The 21,225-nt window shown below is 36.9% G+C and overlaps 1 protein-coding gene across 3 annotated transcripts in view; it reads right to left on the minus strand.

Annotated features, from left to right (window-relative positions):
- The window catches only part of LOC109084564 (teneurin-3-like), a 109,846-nt gene extending 93,220 nt beyond the window's left edge, over window positions 1-16,626 (minus strand). For all 3 annotated transcript variants that reach the window (XM_042770178.1, XM_042770177.1, XM_042770176.1), the window contains exon 1: window positions 16,173-16,626. The gene's annotated coding sequence lies outside the window, so the exon portion shown is untranslated. The remainder of the gene's footprint in view (window positions 1-16,172) is intronic.
- Between the last annotated feature and the right edge of the window lie 4,599 nt (window positions 16,627-21,225).

Here is a 21,225-nt window from a genome sequence, read left to right on the forward strand (position 1 = left end):
CAAATGAATAGAGTGCAGGTCTAAAACGGACAAGTGTTTATATATGAACGAACATTTTGGAATTAACTGTTTTTTGATCCAATGAAAGTCAATAGGTTCCAAAATTAATTTAATTATTTTATTATATTAGTATTATTATATTTAGCATTTAAATATTTTAAACATAATTTAAAAAACAAATAAATAAAATAAAACACTAAAACACTTGACTTAAAAATATCTTCTATTATCTTCTACTGTGTTCCACAGAAGAAAGTGATACTAGTAGGCTAAATTAATGCAAATAAATGATGTAAATGATGAAAAATTTATAATGTAAAGATGTAAATAATTAAAAAATTTTCATGATTGGGTGAACTATTCCTTTAATTCAACCATGTTGGAACAAAATTCACCTCAGTCCTCGACAGAAAAAAAAGTCTGCATTTTCCAGCAAAGGCAAAGTCAGATGAAGTGATACTAAAAATGCTTGCTTTCATTGCACTGGCTTTGTCATGAGAGATCCAAACATACTTGTAAGCCTTTAGTAAGTTTCCTGGGAGGTTTGTGCCAAAACCGTTCGACAGAGCTCTGGAGAATTGGTTGAGTTTCACTGGTGTGTGAGTTTAAGGATATTCCAAGGCTTCTTCTTGAGTGTCGTCTATCTTATCTAGTGGAACAGTCGACACACAGACACAAGTGCAGAACGCATTTGCAGAGACCCCACTGTCAGTTTAAAGCAGCATAAAATGGCCAAGAGAAACAATGAGGATAATAAAACACTGTAGAAGGAAACCGAGGAGACTAGGTCAGCATTACTGCATACGGCCACAGTAATGGGATACGATTGGGGTAAAACAAATGATGCGCCAGTATCAAAATGTTGCTGTCAGAAAGAGAGAGTGAGCTAGAGTTTATTAGATAGTATTTCAGTGAGATAAATTAAATGTAGTTCTCTTTATAGCACTGGTCATTTTATTCTCTTGTGTGAGTGCGATGTTGCACAAAGGCACAATGGACCGACTGAACACACCAGCAGAAACCCTCTATCTTTCAATGCATTTGGACAGCACCCACTGAGCTATCCTCGGGTAACACGAGCCCGGTATTTGGATCAATTTAGATTAGCCAGGAGCAAGGGAGGATCAGACATACTAGTCTAGCCTTAAATGTCCTTAAAACTGGTCTCAGAGTTTAAGATTATCAACAGATTAATTTCCAAAGACAAAGATAACGATGGCTGTTTAGTGAGCAATCAATTTTACTGAAATAAATGTAAAAAAAAAAAATGAAATTGTGCTCCCTAAAATTCCTTCAATCAAGAGCTTGGTTAGAAATATTGAACCTTTCAATCAAGGACACACAAAAAAAAAAAAAAAAAATGTTGTTGGCATGAGTTTTAGGAAATATAGGCGAGAAATCACTCACTTAGAAAAGTTTAAAAGGAATGAGAAGCAAAGATATAAATCACAGTAGAACTAGTCATATCATGCTCAGGTGGGCACTGACCCATGGGACCACTGAAAAGCAAAGACTCAGCAGTGAGCAGAGAGGCCAATGGGAACTATACTGTAGCAAGAGCCAACCAGGCAAGAAGATGTCACTTGACTATAACTCACTTATGATGATCTAATGGCAAGGGTTACACTAAATCAGACGCTCGACCATCTGGCGTAACTGAAGAGAGGTTAGAATGAAAGTGGATAGTGACCTCGGGCTCTACAGATGACCAACCAAACAGAAAAAAACAGACTACAATCATAAATTATCGGTAACACTTCAGAATACTGTTTCTGACTTACTGCATAACTAATAAGGAATTATTGAAGAACTAACAGGTGATTATTCATTAAGACTTAACTGACTACTGTTAACTCCTAAGGAAGACATGTTAACTAATTAGTATGTAATATAATTTTATGATTGTGTTAAGTAACAGTTAGCTAAACAGTGACTAATATATTCTGTCATACCTCCTGAAGAACTACTATTAATTATCTACTAGTTAAGGTTCAAGAAAAAGAACTATGAAATAAATACTACTGAACAGTTATACGCAAATAATCACTATAATAATCAGGCTGTGGCCCACAAATCAAGTACTTCAGTAAAAGTACAGATACCCCAATAAAATAATACTCCAGTAAAATTATAAGTAAGCCAATTCATTTTCAAAATTACTTGAGTAAAAGGACAAGTACAAAGTACTACTACAGCAGCAACTTTGTTACAGTCCACTTATTAGCTTATAATGGAAATGAAATATGCATTTTGTTTGCTTCTAACTTTTGATTATAAAATGTTTGTTAAATTAGTTTAAATATGGGCAGTATACATGTTAAAATGGAATAAAATATGCTGTATTAAGAAATGTTCTAATCTGAAATAAAGATCGTAAACAAGTTGTGTTGGTTATTTTACATAGTTTATAATTACTTTTATAGTTTTTTTTTTAGAATGTAAGTTTGATTTGAGTCAAAATGATGTAGTAATTATTATTTACTAATAGGTTCACTTTAGAATACTGTTTCAGGTTCTAAGTAATTCTAGCAGAATTGTCTAATAATTATTTATTAATTACTAATGGGTTCCCAATATTTTCACTTTAGAATAGGCCTAATGTTTCAGGTTCGAAATAAGTCCTGCAGAATTATTTGATAATTGTTAATTAATTACTAATGGGTTCCCTATGTCTTCACTTCAGAATACTGTTTCAGGTTCTAAGTAATTCTTGAGGAATTATCTAATAATTATTTATTAATTACTAATGGTTTCCCAATATTTTCACTTTAGAATAGGCCTAATGTTTCAGGTTCGAAATAAGTCCTGCAGAATTATTTGATAATTCTTTATTACTTACTAATTGGTTACCCGTATTTTCACTTTTCCTCAGGCTTTGCCTTACAAACAGAAATTAAATTAATGGTAATGTGCTATATGCTGATGAGGCACACATACAGTACTGTATATAAAATATAAAAAATTAGAGTCGTGGTGGGATCCTATTGGAAGCTGATTTCTTACAAAACAATTAACTACACAGGCAAAACCTCTATAAAATTTATTTCATTTATTAATATTGCATTTTCATAGTACTACTACTACTACTGCTGCTGCTGCTGCTGCTAATAACATTTATATAAAAGGGTCACAATTCAATGTAATTTTGTATAACTGTTCATTAGTAGTTACTTTATAGTTATTTATCTTGAACCTTAACTAGTAGATAATTAATAGTAGTTCTTCAAGAGGTATGACAGAATACATTAGTTATTGATTAACTAACTGTTACTTAACACAATCGTGGAATTGTATTACATACTGATTAATTAACATATCTTCCTTAGTAGTTAACAGTAGTGAGTTAAGTGTTAATGACAAATTACCTGTTAGTTCTTCAATAATTCCTTATTAGTTATGTAGTAAGTAAGAAACAGTATTCTAAAGTGTTACCAAATTATCTGCTAAATGTAAAGCAAATAAACATTTCACTTTTCAAAGCAAAGGCACTTTATTTGGCCTCTCGAAAGTAGATGCATTTAGGTATCTTTAGGATTACTTACAACAGAACAGCAACGCATTTTATGGACGATCGTTTCGTGAACCTAGGAGAGGAGGTAATTCTGACTTTGCTATAACAATCTGGCGCTTCTCAATCAGCTACTGTAAGTATGTTTTGTTATTAGTTTAAGTATTTGCTATCGACTGTTCAAATGCGAGTTTTGCGCGTCGTGTGTGTGTGTATGTGCGCACGCGTTTGTGTGTGTGTGTGTGTGAGAGAGAGAGACAGGGTCACACAGCGGAGTCAGCTGTCTCAACCGTCCGTGGCTTGTATACTGCAAACACATAGGAGCTTCATCATTGTGTCTGTCACGTGACTCTGTTTATCTGCATTAAAATGTTGCCTATTTACATTAAAATCAGTGCTGTACAGTAAAATATAATTAAAAGTCATTGGAGTTTGACAAGGAAAGCATGATGGTGGTTGTCACACTCGGATGTAGTATGCTGCATATGATGACTGGAACTTAAAGAAAGACAGGAGTAACAAAACCGGCAAAAGACAACACCAAACAAAGAACACAGGACACACTGGGCTTAAATAACGAGGATAACTAATCACATAATTAACAGAACAGGTGAACTGAACCAGTAACTGACGGAACAAACTAGGAAATCAAATGACGGATCAAATCAGATCAAATGATGGCAGGGGGACAGAACTAAATCAAAACAAAGAACAAAACCATTGATCTGACAGAGGTTCTTTACCTTTCAATAAATAACCATGTGTAAATCTTGAATGAATGTCACCTAGTAAAAACAACTTGATCATACTACAATTTGAAAATTCATTCTTATACCAGTATTTATTTCATACAACTTATTTCCATGGCATTTTCTCCATTCCATCTGCCACTTGTTAATAGAGGAGTTAATTACTGGCCTCAACAAAGACTGAGCAAAGACATTATCAACAGTGATTAGGCTAGATAATATATATATATACATATATGACCTAACACCCTGTTTACATGCACAGAATACTAAAACGAAGTAGTTATTAAGGAATCACTTTGCAACCTCTCTGAAATCCATTTGTTGTTGTTTTTTTCAAACTTTCCATTGTCAATCAAAAAATATCGGAATATTCTGAATTATCTGTCTGGGTTTATCCTGTTCTGGAAAGCTGTATGTGATGTTTGTCCACATCTAATGGATTCACAATAACTGAGAGCGCCGCCAGATAAGGCATCATGACTTTGAACCAATGCAGTCACCCATGGTTAAATAAATTGGTGACAACCTTCATGACCCATCTTTCTTACCTGAAGCACATTATGTATTCTGCGGATGGTGTGAGAACATGGGTCTGATGGCTGAAAGTGCACATCTACAGCAAGTCTCTTTGTTCAGTAATTACATTTCATTGGGACTAGCTACGGATATCGGATTCCACCTCTGACCCCAAACTCCATAAATAATGATCATCATTGTAATGTCAGCCTACAAGCCTAGTATCCAGTATCCAGATGTTGTTTGTCTGCCTTCCTATCTTAATTTCACTTTGTTAACCCTAGATCCAACTTATCAACCCTTTTACACCCAATCAGTACATTTCTTATGTATTTTCATCATCATACCACAGCATATTATTGCCAGCTATAGCTCAGCCTTCTTATTTGATTTTTTTTGTTGCATCATATTTAACAGCAAAATGAATTTACGCGCATTCTTGAAAATCACTTCCATAAGAAATCTTCTAAAAGAACTAATCTACGGTACACTTCTTATTATCATTCCTCTGAACTTCTTGAACATCAGCTTCCACATCCTAAACATTAGTTTAATTTTATTAACTAATTTTGTGTAATGTGTCCTAGGGTTAATTAATGATTCATGTCAGAAATAAGAAAAATATAAAGTCAATATTTTTTTTTTCTTATATTAAAATATAAATATAAGAAATAATGATGTGTCATACCGAATAAACAAACTTCCAGGCAAATAGATTAGTCATCACAGAACTATGAGTCTTCTGTTTCGCCTATTTTGGTATGGAAACATATTGCTGGAAATAGATCAAATATAGGCTTTTTAAAGAGACCACATAATTTAACAGTATGCAGTTACTTCTCTGGAGTATATAAATTTGTTTCAAAGCTGCTCATCCAGTGAGACATGGGATGGTAGCTTTTTGAGAGAACGCCAAGGGGAAGATGGTATGGCTGTAAAAACAGTTCAGAGTACCAGCAGATAGGATAAGTAACAAGCTTTTCAACCAGAACATTGCACACAATCAATCTTAGTAAAAAGAAACTTTGAGCAAACTTCCAAGAGGCTGATGTATGTATCTTCAGAAGTATGCTGCAATGCAATGTCAGATCAGACAATGTAAACACAAAGAAAAAGACCATCTACAGGACATTCTTAAAATATGTTTTATTAGTTTTTATAAAAACGAAAGTTTTTTATTATTATTATTATTATTATTATTATTATTATTATTATTATTTATTTATTTATTTATTTTTGGCATTTATGGTTCCTTGAAGAATTTTTAACATTATTTATAGTGGTAAAACGTTCTTAAAGGGATAGTTCACCCAAAAATCAAAATTATGTCATTAATGACTCACCCTCATGTCGTTCCAAACCCGTGAGACCTCCGTTCATCTTCGGAACACAGTATAAGATATTTTAGATTTAGTCCGAGAGCTTTCTGTCCCTCCATTGAGAAATGTATGTACGGTATACTGTCCACGTCCAGAAAGGTAATAAAAACATCTTCAAAGTAGTCCATGTGACATCAGAGGTTCCGTTAGAATTTTTTTGAAGCATCGAAAATACATTTTGGTCCAAAAATATCAAAAACTACGACTTTATTCAGCATTGTCTTCTCTCCCGGGTCTGTTAGGAGCGCGTTCACAATACTGCAGCTTAGTGATATCCGGTTCGCGAACGAATCACTCGATGTAACCGGATCTTCTTGAACCAGTTCACCAAATCGAACTGAATCGTTTGAAACGGTTCGCGTCAACAATAAGCATTAATCCACAAATGACTTAAGCTGTTAACTTTTTTTAACATGGCTGACACTCCCTCTGAGTTCAAAATAAACCAATATCCCGGAGTAATTCATTTACTCAAACAGTACACTGACTGAACCGAGCCAGATAACGAACGAAACATTGACTCGTTCTCGAGTCAAGAACCGTTTCTGTCGGACGCGTCCGGTTCGAGTACCGAGGAGCTGATGATACTGCGCATGCGTGATTCAGACTGACACACAGCGCGTCTGAACCAAACTGGTTCTTTTGGTGATTGATTCTGAACCGATTCTGTGCTAATGTTATGAGCGCGGGTAAACCGAAGACTTGAATCAAGGGCAATCATCGCCAATGAAGTCATTACGTCGAGTGCAAAAGAACTGGTGAACCGGATATCACTAAACTGCAGTGTTGTGAACCCGCTCCTAACAGACCCGGGAGAGAAGTCAATGCTGAATAAAGTCGTAGTTTTTGATATTTTTGGACCAAAATGTATTTTCGATGCTTCAAAAAATTCTAATGGACCCTCTGATGTCACATGGACTACTTTGAAGATGTTTTTATTACCTTTCTGGACGTGGACAGTATACCGTACATACATTCTCAATGGAGGGACAGAAAGCTCTCGGACTAAATCTAAAATATCTTATACTGTGTTCCGAAGATGAACGGAGGTCTCACGGGTTTGGAACGACATGGGGGTGAGTCATTAATGACATAATTTTGATTTTTGGGTGAACTATCCCTTTAAGAGTCTTTAAAATCACACTAAGATAAAAAGAAGGTTCTTTTAAGAACTGTTCACTTAAAGGATTCTATGCAAAACCCAAAATGGTTGTTCTATGGCATCGCTGTGAAAACTCCCTTTTTATACCTTTACCTTTAAGAGTGTAATGTAAACTTTTTTGGGGAACACTGCTTATTATTGAAAACTGTATTTATACATACATACTGTACATTCATATAGATATATATATATATATATATATATATATATATATATATATATATATATATATATATATATATATATATATATATATATATAAATAATCACATCTAATTGAAATAAAAAGTAATAGAAAAAGTAATAAGACTAATTTCATATTTTACTACAGACAGTAAAAATGTGAAAGTGGAAAAAAAAAAAAACAATTTTTTTTTAAAATTTAACTCAACCTAACAACTTTTGAGAGGAGAAATAGGACCAAATAGGAAAAATCTGATACACTCAAAATTTATAGTCTCACATATAATCTCACCAAATAGTAAGATTTTTTGTAGCACTCACTAAAACACAGTGTCTCACAGGTCAAAATAGGCTTGAGTCAGACAGAAACCTGAGACTGCAACAAACATCCAGAGTTAAATCTGCACTTTCCTGATTTATCTATTATCCAGATACAACTTAAGAATGGGTCAAATCATACATCACTCCAAATGAGTTGCCTCCTGGGAGAGGGATGCTGTGAACAAAATGCACAAAATAAAATACCCTGGTACAGTAAGTTTTTTGAGAGAAAATTTATAGAAAACACTTTGGTGATCATTAATGGCATGGTTTCACCATACAGACAGTGAGTAATCGTGCTCATTATTTAGTACGGTGTACATAAATTCTCAGTGGTAGTGTGTAAAATCTCTTTCTATGACAGAGTACCCAGATGGCACCTAACTGTTGTTAACATCTATGGCAGCTACATTGTTTATTTATGCCTATGATTATATAGAACTGCACAAGCATAAATTGTATAACTCCCTACATTAAGATTAAGAATTCATTTAACACCCACAATTTTACAAACAGTAAAGGTGAAAATATAAGTTGGTTTCTCCAGTGTTATCATCTCATTAGGATGCATGACACTTTAATTGAATCAAAATCATTTTTATGTCTGCATCAACAGTGTCCTCCTCCATCATTTCACTGGCTTACTCTCCCATCTGGAACCCTTTCTTTAATCATTCTGCCCAAATCCTTCAAATCGTCCTCCACAGCCGATGAGAGATGGTCCTCGCTGCAGAACACAAAATCCAGGCAGCGTGGATCCAGATCCAACTCCTCCCACCTTACATAAACCTAAACCTACCCGTCTCCACCCCTAAACCTACCAATCTCCCTAGATGTGGATCCAACCACACCCCCTTGATCTTGTGTTCTGCAGTGAGGGACTATGGCCCGCGACCAGCCACTAAAGTTCGCTCCAGGATACTAAGTGCACATAGCCTGAAGAAATACAGAACACCTCCCCTCCATTGCCGCCACCCCCAACTCAGCCGCTCTGAGCTTTAGTGTGGCCGCCACCACCGACAATAGCTTTCTTTGACATCTTTGCATAATTCATGTGCTGCACTGCTCTCCCTGAGCCCAGCCCAGCCACTCACTCACTGTGAGACAACGGGAAGAAAAAATACAGACGGGAAACAAGGGCACGCTTCCATTAGCCAGTGCCTGTTCCCACACTACACCGCTGCACCCTGGGATAGTGCCACCATTGTCTGGGGGTCGTCATTTTCACCACCCCCGCATCACGGCGGTGATGCGACACAGCAGACACAGATGTGCACAGGCCTGGAGGAAGAGACATTCACTTGTGTTCCTCTTTTTCAGTATTCATGACCTCAAGGCTGTGCTTTTCTTCAATGCATTTGGAGTAAGAGGTTTGCCGGTGAGATTTAATTTAGAGCATTAATGGTTATGTCTGATATTTTGTCTGAAAACATCAAATAGGATGTGCAGCTTCCTCAGAGATGACTAAATGGTTTGAGTGATCCCAAATTATTGCTTTAAGAGCAACAAGACACCTAGTATTTTCTTAGACTGCACAATAATAAACAAAATTACAAGATGGTTCAATGGTTGTTTTGAAAAAGTATTTTAATTACTCCACTTTGCAATTAAATGGGCAATTTCTGCATGAAAACGTGTTTCGGCATGGGCCTTAAAATGATAAGGCAAAACTTTTACAATTCTCCTTGTGTCAGCATTTGAAGAGGTGGGCAGTGGGCACCGAGGTTATATAGGTCATGATAGCACACTCAGTATCAGAATACAAAGATCACAGCTTCTTATTAAAAAAAAAAAAACATTTCATTGAAATGTCTCACATGGCACTACCATGTTTTTTTTTTTTATTATGCCCTCAGTTCTGATGATAACCTCATGCTTCTGCACTGCAGCTGTATGATTCACAAGAGATTTATCATATAAGGGCAAAAATATTTTTTGTGCATGTTTCTATATATATATACAGGCATTCAATACGCATGCACTGAAGTTGCACCAGGTAAAAATTGCACATTTGTGTCCAAGGCACATTGTTACATTAAGAAATGAAGAGTTCGGTTGCAAAACGCGATAAACGCCATTTTTTGACATTTGGATTTTATTATTGGAAATCACTGTTCAGATGTACCTTAATCTATGTGTGAATTGCTGCCATTAATAAGATTTAACAAATGTACATTTTAGGCCTACTATAAAATGTATTTTTTCACAAAACGCGATATCCGCCAGCCCAGTTTCTTTACAAAGTGCGATATAACGGTTAGGCTACAGAACGTTCAGGATGCTGCGCGAGCTCAGGATGTCACGCGAGGAGAGAGTCACCGCCGGTGAAGTGCTCCGAGTTAGCTCAGTGATTTAACGATAATATCAAAACAAAAAAAACATGTATTTTTAAAAAGAGGATTCAATAGGCTAACTAAAAAACGTTTACCATTTTATTGTTTATACTGTAGGCGAGCTGTCAGTCACGTAGGCTACGTCACTGATCAGACTCAAGAAAATACACACACACACACACACACACACACACACACACACACACACACACACACACACACACACACACACACACACACACACACACACACACACACACACACACACACACACACAAACAAAACATTGATTCACTAGCTTTTCTTAATGGTATTACAGTAGTAGAATATAGCCTAAGGTGGATATATAGCGTTTTGCAAAAAAAATGTTCTGGCCAAAACTAACTCAGAATCTTATTATTATTAATCAATCTTTGTATATACTATTCCATATATTTATGATGTATTGTTTTTTTTAACCAATTTAAGATGTTTGACAATGTTAAGATAAATATGTTGCATTTTGGCATGTTTTTTGACTTATTTATGAACTATTTATGGACATAAAATTAAATAAAAAATATCCTGGATTTGAAGAATATTGTGTCCCTGGCTTTCACTGAGCTCAAGTAATAGTTTAATGTACAAAAAATTGTGAATGAACTTGACTGTTGATGTCTTAAATAATAATGTCAAATAACCAACATTTCTCAAAATGGATATATCTCGTTATGCAACGAAACTCTTCAAATAATCTAAAATATCTGTAAATAAAATGAACAATTTACAAACAATATAAACACTATAAACATGTATTTTAATTCTCCTCACTCAACAAATCCTTAAAATTTAATGCTATTCAGAACAAAACCGTAATGAAAAATATAAGTATAATGCAAACACAAATTATAGTGGAAATCCCAAGCCTTAAATCATTTATTTAAAGTGAAACTGAAACTATCAGTGTGTAGAAAATGTGTTGTACAAATAAACTTGGGCTCACGTACCTATCTCATTCAGCTCAAATCTAAATGTGTGCACTTTTGGCTCTGTTTAAGTCACTTTGGAATATAAAGAAACATAACGGATAAAAATAATGTTTTCTGTTTCTGCATGTTTCTGCATAGGCTATGTAATATGTATATATTAATATATCCAGAAACATGCACAAACAGAAAACAGTACTTTTATCTATGCATTCACACAAATCCACATACATTCAATTCATATACAATCAATATAGATCACCAATGTTTACAATCTTGATTGCTAGCATTATGGCCAACAGTGTTCCCTTGAGTGGTGATGGAAGTTTTTACTACTATTTTTTTCCTGCATGCCATGTGCAGGGCTCCGTAGTAATCACCTGAAATGGTTTTCACCGCAAATTATACATGTGACATCGGCTTTTCCTCTTAGCTGTTTTTCAACTATTCAGCTGCAAACAAACCTAATCACACCACACTAGAAATTCCTAATCCAAATGAATGTACTCCATCCTGAACTGAATTTTTAAAAAATCATCAATTTAATTTCTTTACAGAATATGATTTGTGCCACATGCATCTCCCAACTCATTTCTCATATTATACCCATTCCCATTTTTCTCTTCAGTTTTTGTTCTCATATATAGCATTAGCTTTTGACTGTCATCTCTGCAGGACATTAATGTAAATCCCTTGGTTCCAGAGCTGAGGCAGTTTGGAAGAAGGATACTGGCGAGTTTCATTGCCTGGTCAGCGCACTTCCTGCTTGTGGCAAATCATAGGCTGCCTCCAACACAGCAGGAGGCAGGCAAGAGAGCTCCACAGCAAATTGGAGAGTGGTGTCGGGGGTGTGGGAGGGTGGGTGAAGATGGGGGAAAAGCAAAAAAAGAGAATGAGAGAGAATTTAAGACTGCTAGGAAAAGAAACAAATATGTTATGGAGGATGGAAAAGTGTACTGCAGGCAGCCAAGTCTGTCATGGACTTTAGGACATCTATAGCACACAGAGAATGTCTCTGACTTGTAGCAGTTGGCTTGCATACACACATACACACACAAGCACAATCCACAATGTTCTTATCCCTTAGGGTGAAACGAAATGCATGACCAGAAATGCAAAGACGCTTTCTAGACACTACAAAGAGACAAAAAGTTTCGAGATACAACTGCGATTGCAATATATCACAACTCTGGCTCTTGTAAAATCATGTAAAGTGTCATGTAAAGACATATGCTGCAGGTAACAATCCATCACAATTCAGTACTAATAAGCACACAGAGGCACAATGCACAAGAGACATTGGCTGACATTTATTTCAGCTTGTCTCAAAATAAAATGTGCCTGGATTTTAGCTAATAAACGTAGATTTGATACACAACAATACTAGCAAAAAGGTAAATAAAATAAAATAAAAAAAACTCCAGGATTACAAATTTCATAAATTCAATTTCAACCATGTCCTTAATAAACTAAGCACCACAATTTAAAACACTACATGCCAACTTTATTGCAACATTACACAAAACCACTTTTTCATACATCCATCAAAAGCACTTGCTCTTGCTGAGACAGTCCAGTCCTTTGAGGCTTACTTTGCATGCGTTTGAGTCACTGCATTTTTTTTTTAAATTCTTGATTTGTCCACCACTCCAGCTTTAGTGGCAAGGCAACTTTAAATGACAACAGTTAATCAATATGTGTAAAGTCTTGTTGACGTGCTGGAGTTCACGAGGGAAATCAGATGTCAGTTCGGCCGTAGGATCCTGTAACTGCAGCTGCTGGCAAACAGTACAACATCTCTGATTTTATAACAGTGACTTTAAATTGATTAGCCTTTAGTTCTCTGGGGTGTTAAACTTTGTTGCTTTAAGCAAGCATTGAGCAAGATGTATTTGTGCCTGCCTTCTGGTATCTACGCTTACTTGTTTGCTAAAGCATTTGTTTGTGTGCTTCTTAGTCGAAGCATGTAATGGCTAAAAACAGATAAATCTTATGCAAATGCTATAAATGGATTTCAGCCAAAGACAATGTTCGGATCCTCCACATTTAAAAAATATGGGACATAGGGACGTTTTTGTATGAACGATAAATCTGATTAATCCTTTACAGGCTGTGATAACCAGGACAATGTTAAGCCGACAGAGATTGGGTCTGTCCAGTGTGATTATGCAAAATAAATATAGTGTAAATGTGATACGCAGAGGCTGGCATGCTGGCAGTGTGTGTTTGTCAGGGTACATTAACCTGCGCCTGTTTACTTAGCACTGTTGAAATAGGCACTGATGGCTGAACTACTTTCATAGACACACACACAGTCTTATTCACTCTATCTCTCTCTGCGCTGGACTAAAAAAGCACCTTCACATGGAGGGCTCAAGCAAATAAACAAATATTGAAAGAAGTGACCATAGCTTCCCTAGTTAAAAAAACTGCCAAAAATGTCAGTGTAGAATTGACTAGTCCTTCAGAGCATTTTTAAAACAAGCAGAATGCACAAAATTGCCATTTACAGATGGAAATATTGGATAAATACCAAGGAAAGAATATGAAGACTTGCAAGACTTACTATTGTAACATATAAGAGGCCTGTCATTATTATGATTTAGTTCTGCAAACATTTGTTTTTATTTTAGGATGTCATACTTGATGGTACAGCATATAAAAGCACTAACTTCGAGTTTTTTACTACGCAGTAAACACACTAAATAAGAGGGCCACATGATTTATAAAGCATGGAGCATGGCTGAATGCAACCTTTCACTTCATTGAAGCTTGACTTCTACTCTCTTCTTTTTTAGTTGGCCTGAGTGTTATTTGAACTGAAAAGGTAAAGGCTATAACACTCTCTTCCTGGCTGAATATGTGATACATAAGAGAGACAATATCTTCTAAATAAGCAACTGACATTAGTGACTTTTTGTTTTTTTTTCATGTGTTTTTTTCTCACTTTGTTTTTTCCCCTCACTCTCTGCCCTTTTTCAGCCCCCAACTAGGCGACGTGTGCACTCTTCCCTAATCAGAGGATGATGCGGCCATGTGTTTTCTATGCAATCAAGGGTCTATGTTCACAATGTGACCTCTATTTTCAATTTGCCACAAAAACTGTAAAATCATAACATGAACTGGCTGAGAATTTGTTGGACTTCAAAGCAGCATTGTCTTCTTCTCAATGTGTCAAAAGAATATCAATCTATGGATCTAGAGAATGTGAATGTAAGCATCAACTACATGCTGCTTCTGTATTATGATCGACTTCATCAGAGCACAAATCAAAATGGCAGGCCTTTACTGTGAGTATCTTTTCCGTCACAACAAATCCTGATGTTGTGTTTCTTTTGTTCCGCCGTGCACAAGCCTTTTGGGATAAAATATGGAAATATGGTTAGAATGAATCAATGCTAGTGAAAAAAATAAATAAATAAAAAAGATTTCAAAATCAATTTTAGTCTTACCTTACCTTGATAAATGTTCAATAATATGTATCTGAGACAATAATGAGTGTCCATTAATATAAGCCTTGTTGAACTGATTTGATTATGTATTGTCTCGTAAATCGCTTTGTGCCACCAGTGCCCAGAATGACAAATGAGCCCAATTGGTGATATGCTCATTTCCATGTACAAGTAATCTGAGACCATAATGTTTAATTGGACTCGCTGTTTAGTCACTCGTATGGACTGGCTCCTTTAAGGAGCCTATAGCCTAAACCAAGGATCAGATTAACTAGACCAGTGCAATCTGGATTTGAAGATATTTTCTCAATTCTCCTTGTCTCATACACAAAGGGAACATTAAAGCTGGTTGTAATGCTTGTGTCTTGTAATTTAAATTGAGATCACGTTATCATGTTTCATCGATGCATCTTTAGGCTCTTCACGCGGGCTGAGCCTGTGCATCCAGCATCAGGTCAGCGAGGTGAATACTATGGCATAGGAACGACCAAATTAAATATGATAACCAAATGTGGAATTAACCCATACGTATTCAAATCGCCGTAGTCTAACATTTCTGGATATAATAATATTTTTGTCTAATGTGTAAATTATACCTAGAAAAGGCTTTTTAAATGGACGGTTGTTTAATAGAAATATTTTATACATATGTAAAATTACTAAATGTAAAAGATAATTTATGGAGCGCAGTCTGTGGAAATTGTCTCGCAACGGAGATCGGAACTTGCCGTTTAGCTAACTGTGCTAGTGGCGCCAAATTTTTTAAACAAAAGAAAAAGAAATAGAAAAAGAAAGAAATAGAAAAAGGGGAAAACACTTTTTAAACACACCACTGAATATTTTGTGATGTATTCATGTACCTTTAAAATGATACACATATTGACGGGATTTATCAACCCAGCCTAATGCCCGAAACTGATCGCAGTATCGAATGGGACTTCTGTTCGGCACATTTACTTGGCAAAATAAGTGCTCTGACTAACTTGTCACATCAAACTTTTTAGCAGTAGGCTACTAAAAACTCTGAGACCTACTTTTGTATGGAAATAAATAGCCTAGCGTCCCCCAAGACACCACCCCAACATTTTCCTTTGACTTCCTTTGGGGAAGTTCAAGCCCTGAAAGACACCCCTATAATCCGCACCATGGTTTTATGCATTGTAGATCAATTGTTAACTACCTATTTGTTCTCGATTACATTTGCAAACCTTTTCATGGTGTGTCAAGTAGCCTACAGAAAGAGGCTGTGGCACATACAGTAGGACAGGTCCTCGGTCCGCTCCTAAACCATCCTATTCACGTTTTCCATCATTATGCCACTCACAAGGTTGCGAAATGCTATAAATTTGTGTCCGGCTATTTCCGTGCAGCTGGGCGGAATTCAATGCCATTAAAGTGTACGAGGACACTGAGTACTTCAACTTGTAAATTACAGCTGCAAACGGGTCAATAAAATACTCTAACCTATTTGAAAGGCTGTACGTTTGTATATAATATAATTCCCCAACATACTGGCACACGTTAACCAACTGCAATTACTAACAAGTCAAGACAACATTAAACAAAAGTGACCTGACACTGTTTCTCATATAATTTCTTACCTCGTAAAATTCGGCTTAGATCCCCATTGTAGTGAAACGAGATGAATAAAAACTTTACAGTAGGTATCCAAACTTATTAAAAGGAGCAGCTGTGAGGTGAGGTAAAATAACGGTTAGGACGATAAATTTCCTGCAGTCACGCCTTCCCGCGTCTCTCACACATTCGAGAGTGCTCTCGAGCGGGGGAAATTCCTCCGCGAACGACCGGCCACACACACAGTCTAAATTACGAGACAACGACCTGGACCCGGCGAACCCAGAGGCACAAAGCCCAGAAGCATTAGTTCTAGCTGTGTCAGAAACACATGTGATGGAGCCAAGGACTGTACCACTCCTCTGTTCTCTGTGTGTGTGTGCGCGCGCTGCGGTGCTGAGGAGAGGACGGGTCGTTTGCGCGGGATCTGCGCGATACTAGTGAGGCAGTGTCATTAACAGCACGAGGACCTGGAGCATCGCTTAATGCGACAAGAACTGAACATGCCTTGTTTTCTTTTTTTTTTTTTTTAAGTGTGCGTTTTCCACAAATAACAAAGAACCTTATTATAAATACATAAATAACGAATCTTCATAAATGGATGGAAACTTACAGCCTACTGTTTCAAAGACTTCTAATAAAAAAATACGTAATGTACTTGTTTTATTAACACTCATATCTGTTTTGAGATTTATTGGTTTCTGTTTGTATATATATTAATATTAGACATCTTATTTTCCCTTTTATTTTTATGTTATAATGCTTCAAACTTATAGACTTTATTATTACTCAATAACTCTCATAGCTATTTCATTAACCTTGTTGCTACAAAAACGTATAGCAGAAAAATAAAATGAAAAATAAACACAGTAACTTGAATCCCTCTTTACAGTGCATACACGGTCAAAGAATCTTGTGTAAAACTCACCACATTCATATTTTATATGGGTCTCTGAAACCCCAGACATAATGAACCATTCATGGAGGCCAACTGAGGCATGTTATCAAGTTGAAAGTTTCTTTATTACCAGTTGTTACAGGAAAATATTATGTGGTCTGATGCTTGAATGGCACGTATATTTTTCAAGCTAGCAAAATAGCTTTGGTCATCTATCAGAACCCGAACTGAGCATGAGGGTTACAGAACTTCCCATTAAGACCCATTCAACAATACTGAAATCCCACTGTTTTGAGATGGAGATTGTGATATTGCATGTGAGATGGAGATTTTGATATGTGATTTGGTCATAACTATAACCATCATCATGAATTTGCACTTGCCTAATGGCAATTGACCGGATTCCCATTAAAATAAAAGCTAATTTTGCTTTATGTTAGTGAATCAGTTAATTAGCAGTACAGATGGTGAGGTTTCTATGTGGCATCATCTCCCCAAAGATTGGCCTGTAGTGGCATTTTTTATGTAGTTGTCCCTGCTTAGAGGACATTAGAGGGCCTTTTGGCTTTCATCAAAGAGCTGATGTGAAAAGCACATAGCATATGAACTGCATTTTGACGGCTGTGAAATGACAGCTCTCACAGTAGCTGTGTGAAGAATGAAGATCATTAATTACAAAAGCCCCAGTTATTTAATCCCACTCGAAAGAGAGCTTGAGGCGTCTGTCGTTCCCTTTGCCCTCCTCTGTTTTTTGCTCTCTTCCAATATCTCTTGTTTTCCCTTCAGTCACCCCCATTTCTCCTCCCCCACACCCATCTAGCCGTCTTTTTCTCAGATTCATTCTTCTTTCTCCTCTGTCCTCATATTTTTTCAGCTCTTTTCTTTTCCAAACCCCACTTTTATCTCCTCATTCTTTCTCTGAATTACTCTTTTATCTTCACTCGCCCTTTGCATGTCATGGAGTCCAGCGAGAACAGAATCAAGAGTTAGAGTCCAGAGGTTTTGGACTCAGCAGGGGAGCGGTACTGCTCTCCTCGCCCTCCTCCTGCATCCCAAGCCCTCAGACCTCATGCTGAGATGGAGTTATCTCTCAAGGCAAGCTGTTCCACTCACCAGAGCTTTGCATCCAAGTCTCCATGCCAAACACCAGCACATTAAACTCTCTCCCAACAGGAAGTGCTATTATCTGCATGAAAGCTAGCTTGATCAGTAGTCTGCCTTAAACTGCAACTGAAGGACAACAACAGAAAAGTGATACGCTTATATTGCAGAGGAGCTGAGCTGGGCCAAAATTTTATCATTTTATACTCATTAAGTGTCATTCTTCACCATGTCAATGGAACATTTTTGCTCAAAGTTATTATTAAGAATTACATACTCCTAATTTTGAAATATACCTTGTTGAATGATGTTTCATATCTTTGCAATGTGCATCATATAAAACAATATACTAGTATTTGGCACTGCCAGAAATTCGACTGTGTTTGAAATATGCTTCATTTTTTCTTGGCAGTAAATATGTCACAATAACATATATGTCAAACATAAATGTCAAACCTACAGGATTTCATATGAAACTTTATAACAAGCATTGTAAACAGTGGTTGCTCCCATCAAACTCTAATTCTTTAACAGATATTGTGCAAACATTGCTCTGAATACGATCTGCCCAAATCCTCGAAACACAATTTCTGGGGCAGTACTAAATATCCCTCTTTCCAGTTAATCCATCACCTTAGCACTGCTGGACTCATTTGTACCCTCTAGTGGGGATGAGTAACAGTGTTATTTCTCATATTAGATGAGAGCACATCTGTCTGTTTGAAAATAAACGATTTGGACATGGAATCTTGAGGGTGGTACATACACATACAGTATTCAAACAAAAAAACAATTTTGATCACAATGTAAGGGTTTTCCTCAAAACAAACAGTAGCTGTTCTTTGATATAGTTGAGAAAAAATTCTAGATGCATGTGGGCCTTTAATGTGAACGTTTAGACAGGGAAATCGGTATATGGATATACACAATAATCTCCCATTTACTGTCATAACAAAGAAGGTATACAAGATACTGAGATGAAGTTTACTGAATGACTGTTTACTGATCCAAAATACTATTTTAAATACCAAAATTGCCCACCTTTATAACCATTTAACTGAAATATATGCGTCGTCACATTTGGCTCTGAATAGTAGCATCATAAACATCCTGCCTGGATCCATGTGAATGGATGGTCACCTGTCAACTTAATTGAGCTTGAGAATGAATCTTGCTATGTATGTCTCCTTCTGTTTCAATGCACAACAGTATCTGAGGTGGTAAATAGCGAAGCGATTGTAAGGGCAAAGAGTTACGGTCCATGAGGGAAACTGAGGAGCTGCACTCTGTTCAGGTTACTTTCCGAGGAGGAATATACCAAATTTAACTGCTAAAAGAGAAGAGCTTATTTTACTCTTACTTTTGTATTCACTGTTGCTGTGGTTGCAGCATATAATTCTCTGGTTGTATTTAGATCACATTAGACCTGATCAGTGGCGGCTCGTCAGGGGAGGCAAAAAAATTTTGAGGTGAAAATGGGAGGAGGACTATTTAATGTTAATAAAATTCACAATTAATTTCAATTCATATCTCCATACCATAAAATTTTAATGAAGTTGGAAAGCGCTGCATTTGTATCGTGAATGTGCTGAATCTGCTGATATAATTACAACCGCTAGGTGATAGAGAAGGGGAGGGGGAGGCCGGGGAGAGTTCAGCTCTCATGCCTCTGTTGGTAAAAAAGAAATTAGCCAATCAGCATCGAGTGTTCACTTTCAGCGCTGATGAGTGTTGAGAAAAGAAACCTCGTAGAGGAGGCAAGCCTCCCTTCTGGTATCAACCAATCATCATAGAGATGTAAATTACATGATATTAGTTTGAACGAGCCGCCACTGGACCTGATCCAAATTATACATCTGCAATTTATTTATTTATTTATTTTTTTTTTTTTTTTGATTTTGAAAGAAATATTTTATGCTCACCAAGGCTGTATTTGATCTTACAATAAAAAGAGTAATAGTGTGAAATATTCTAACAATATAAAATAGATGTTTTATATTTTAATAATTTTTAAAATGTAATTTCCCCTGGGAACTTGTGCCGTGTTCTCTAGTGGACACTATGGGGACTGCTGCCAACAGGACCAGTGTCTGAAGCATGTGTGAAATAACTCCAATCCCATTGGCCCACATAGCCCGTGACGTCACAGGCGGGTGTCCAGAAGTATATGAGGGCACCTGCCGAATACGTCACCAACTTTTGTTGTCTTCAGAAGACATTTGCCAGTGTGTATGAAGATGTAATGGAGAAAACCATGCCAACTGAGCATTTTAGAATGTGTGTGCCTTCGTGTCCGAGGTTTCTGACATCCAAGCACACACATGATGAATGCTTTATGTGTCTTGGTGAGGAGCGCATGCGTTCAGTGCTCAAGGGCTCTGAATTTGCTTATTGTGGAAATTTGCAATGAGAAGCATTTGTCCCTCTTCTTGAGGGATGAGGGACAAGCATCTATGTCCCACGGTTCGGGTCCCACTGCTGCCAAGGCACGGTGAAGACTCAAAAAGTGGGATTCACAAGTTGAGCTTGCAGAGAAGTTTGATAAGATTATGGACCTTTCAGAAGCTTCCGCTGCAAGCTCAAGCATGGGGATGGATCCAGACACTCTTTCTCTTGAGTCATCTGATCTAGCGGATAGCGCTACATTGGGCTCATCTAGTGAGAATGAGTATGTTGTTGTGTTTGGTGATGGGGATGAAAGTGTGAGAACTGAATCTTCCCAACTTAACTCCAGCCTTGCATACGGGTAATTCTAGAGGTAATGGCGAGCGCCACTAAGAGGCTTGATTTAGTCTGGTCACGTGAAAGGCAGATTGGTTGACCACTTTCTGGCCAGTCATGTCCTCCCCTCCCACAGGAGTCTCCCCTTTCTTTTAAGCCTCATTAGTAAGTGATATCATGGGTCAGACCATATTTGGCTCGGCTGCATGTTTTTCAGTATGCAGATTACGCTAATAGCGAGGGTGTGGTTGAGTACGGTTATGCGAAGATGCCCCCTGTAGAGGAGAAACTCCCAAACTGGGTGAGTCATCTTCTTTAAAGACCCCTTCTTTGCCATCCAGACCACGTCGTTGAATGGC

Source organism: Cyprinus carpio, chromosome A14 (genome assembly GCF_018340385.1).
Source record: "Cyprinus carpio isolate SPL01 chromosome A14, ASM1834038v1, whole genome shotgun sequence".
Lineage (NCBI taxonomy): Eukaryota > Metazoa > Chordata > Actinopteri > Cypriniformes > Cyprinidae > Cyprinus > Cyprinus carpio.